The following is a 4,261-nucleotide window of genomic DNA, read 5'->3' as shown; positions in this document are numbered from 1 at the left end:
AGGCAAATGCATTTCAGAAATCAAAAAAAAAATTTAAAAAAGTTATAATGTAGGGCCACTAGAAATATCAAATTAAAATCTCTAGAATCTTAAACAGAAAAAACTATTCTCGAAAATGAGCTCATCCGAGAATAAATATTTATAGGGAACCAGGTAATCAACGTTTGAAAAATTCAGCTAGAATTAAAATCCTAAAAAAGAAAATTGAAGATGGGTGTTGGTGCCCGCAGGCAAATGCATTGTAGAAATCAAAATAAAAAAATTAGAAAAAAGTTATAAAGTAGGGACACTAAAAATATCAAATTAAAATCTCTAGATTCTTAAACAGAAAAAACTATTCTCGATAATTAGATCATCTACGAAGAAATATTGATAGGGAACCGGGTAATCAACGTTTGAAAAATTTAGCTAAACATAAAATCATAAAAAAAAAAATGAAGGTGAATGTTGGCGAACGCAGAAAAATGCATTTTTGAAATCAAAAAAAAAAAATTAATAAAAAATTATACAGTAGGAGCTCATATTTAAAAATGCAAACTACGATCTCCAGATTCTTAAACAGAAAGAACTATTCACGATAATAAGCTCATTTAAGAAGAAATATTTAAAGGGATCAGGTAATCAATATTCAATAAATTCACCCAGAATGAAAATCATAAAAAAAAAAATTGAAAGAGGGTGTTGGCGCCCGCAGGCATATGCATTTTAGAAATAAAAAAAAAAATTTAAAAATTATTTAGATGACATCTGGTTTTCAGTGTTTAAGAAATCTTATGGAACGATCAAGAGCAGCTTATTAACAGGTAAATTAATATCATAAAGCAAAAACAAATGACGAATAATTAAACATTAAGGATTCTGTGAAGACTTACAAAGTTGAAAGTATTTATATTACGAATTCAATGGGGTTAAATTTATGAAAAAAAATGAAGGGGAACGTGGGCAGCCGCGTCAAACGCATTTTATGAATCAACAAAAAAGTATAAATAAAATCTAGATGGCACCAGGTTGTCAAGTTTAAATTATAATATAAGTTTAAAAATCTTTATAAAAATATCAAAATCAAGTTAAATAATATATAAAAAAAGAAAAATGAAGGGGAACGCGAAGGCCTGCAGTCATATGCATTATAAGAAGTAAAAAATAAAGTAGATCATATTAAATGCTTTCAATACTCTTGAAAAAAACTTAAAAAATAAATAGCTATAACGAACTAGAGATTGCAGTCTATAACCTCCAGCATTTTAAATTATATAGTAAGTACACAGGTAGGTACTCAGTGTACTCCCAGGTACATCTGGTTAGTCTTAAAAAACATTTATACAAAAAAATCTACTATAGTTGAAATTTTTGAATTTTAATTTTAGGCAAAAAAAAAAAAAATTTACGAGGAATACCTGGATGAAATAATAATACTATACAAGAGAATACGCTGGAAGCTAAATATTGTAATACATTTTAACTAAAATCCAAAAACTAGGTATTGTTTACATTAATATAAACCAACAGTTATTATGATCAGAGGTGTAAAACGGTAATATATGTTTTAGAAAATGTATATAAACTAATGTAATTTATTAAGGATGCAAAAAAATTAAATGGCAAGAGGTCCTGCGCAGACTCTTGTATGTGATTGTAATTTATGAAGGTCATAAAATAATGTTTAATTTAAAATAATATTGTGGTTAATCTGGGTCTACAGTAAATTTTAAGTGGGAAGGAAACCTTGAGAATTCTTCGACAATAGGATATTAAAACACAAAACGGTGTTTTAAATTAAAACTATATTGAATTTATACATTTTATATTTACAAAACCTTATAAAATAATATTTTATTATGTTTTAAAATACATTTTATAATTTGTTGTGGTAAAAGAATCATTAATTAAAGATGGCACTATTTAAGTTTTTAATTACCTATACTGGTACAACTCTATCTGGCAGTCTTTAAGACCGTGTTAAAAACTATGATAAATAATTAACGTCTAATTTCCTGTCCTGTCCCAACCTAACCAAGTTAATAATATTTAAATATTTTCTTTCATTGTTATGTTTTCAATATCGAATACCTGTACCTATAGTTGGTAGGAAAAGATCATTGCAAAGCTCACGACCAGTGATGATAGTCGTCTATCATCACCATAGCTTTAACTAACCTTCTTATGACTTATTAGGACACTTTGAATAAAAAGATCCTGAGTTGGTTGCCGAACATCAGTGTTTGATTATCAAGTTGATCCTTTGATTGTAGACACCTTAAGCTTAGATCAATTCTATGGATAATTCTATGGATGGAGCCATACCCAGCTCACTCGTGTAAACAATTTGAAGTACACAATTTATGCCACGAGTCTCTGACATTTTTATGGATACGTATCAATTCACATTGGTAAATATGAGACATTTCTCTTCGCATACGTATCTTAGTCAGATACTCGTCGCTAATATGTGCTTTAATAATTATCTGGATATGGGCCCATTCATAGTATATGATCTAAGGTGAATACAATAACCGTGATCACAACTTGAAAGCATGATTGGATGTTAATTGTAAAAGTTATAAGTATTAATGATTTATCAGCATGTATCGTATTCGTCCTACAAGTGTGTATCAATTTCAGCAGGTCTTATTTAGCATTGTAAATAATAATAATACATTAGTCGAATATAGGCACAATTAAATCCGAGTATTTAAATATTATGTTATTGCATATTATAATATATAATTTATTTAACTATTTCAAATTATAATATACAAGTATATGTCAAAATATATAGTCTCAATAGAGTTTTGAAAAAACACATACCGTTTTTTTAAATAATTAAAATTGTCACAAAAATAATAATAAATATAATACAAGTATACCTACGTCAAGTTTTAAAAAATCAAAAGAAACCGTTTTGAGAAAAGTGTACCTACTAATTTCATTGGAGATTGTTCGTTGAAAGGAGAATTGAAAGATCGATCGACAATCGACGATTATCAACAACTATTGAATATTATCGACAGAGCCGTTCCGTTAATATTTGGCATCCAGGGCAAAATTAAAAATATTCGCCCCCTATTTTATTTATCATTAATCATAAATCATAATGCATTTAATTTCTATTTAATTAAATTTAAGCCCATTTAAACATATCTGTTTGCACGGTGTTCATCACTATAATTCTCCTGGTCAGGTATTTTAGGATTTAACTTTTTCCAATTATTAAATCCTTGTTGTGGATCTATTATTGATGGAGAAGTTATTGTTTTGTTTGAGAAAAGCATACACGGAAAGCAATGTATAAATTTAGTTTTATTGCTGTACAATAGCCATGAACTCTCAACCTTTTCACCATTTGGTAGAATTTTATTATATTATATTAATTTTATCGATTAATTATACACAATTTACTCTACAATTTCACTACTATGGTTTCATTACAACTAATAGTTGAATTAGATGAAGAATTTTCTTGATTTGATTTATTTTTCCATTTTTCCCATTGAGTGGCTAACAATTTATTTTCTCATTTTTCTTCGGGCAAGTCACGGTGTAAGGAGAACAAGTGCCGTCATCCCCCACCCTGGCATGGCAGATACCTACGGGTGCTCAAATCGAAAATTCTGCCAAAACCAACACACACGTGTAATAAAACTATAGTTCCCTCCCCTACATCTACCACAGGCTAATAACCTTAGCAGTTAAAGCCTTAACACTAAAAAAAAAAAACTTTTTTTTATATCTAAATTGCATTTTTTTTTTTAAATATTAGAGTGATTGATTTGATTAAAAACTTATGATGCTTAAAGATAAATTTGATATCTTCAAGACAACACTTGTAAGACACACATGGAGACAACACATGTTTGTTTTGAAAAGTCTTCTTTAAAGTAAAATGTTTTATTGATTTTATTTTAGCTTCATAATTGTAAAAATTCTAGGAAAATGTTGAGATTTCGAGCAACTTTATAACGTATTCAAATAATTGTATTTTGGATTTCTTAAATCATGATCTGGAGGATAGACCTTTTAGTCTTCCAGTATCCACAAAAATTTAATTTTATAATATAAAACAAGGCTGGGCATTAACGATTTAAAAATTAAAATTAAGTTAAAACGTTAAGTTAATTTTAATTAAGTTAATCAACTCGTTACTTTTTTTTTCAAATTAACTATGATTGATTATATAAACAGAGGGATAAACCTATTTAATCGACTACCAACAAATGTCAAATTGATTGATAATGATGTCAAATTTAAAAAAATATTAAAA

This window comes from Acyrthosiphon pisum, chromosome A3, assembly GCF_005508785.2.
Source record: "Acyrthosiphon pisum isolate AL4f chromosome A3, pea_aphid_22Mar2018_4r6ur, whole genome shotgun sequence".
Lineage (NCBI taxonomy): Eukaryota > Metazoa > Arthropoda > Insecta > Hemiptera > Aphididae > Acyrthosiphon > Acyrthosiphon pisum.
The sequence above is the reverse complement of the archived record's forward strand: the minus strand, read 5'-3'. Positions refer to the sequence as shown.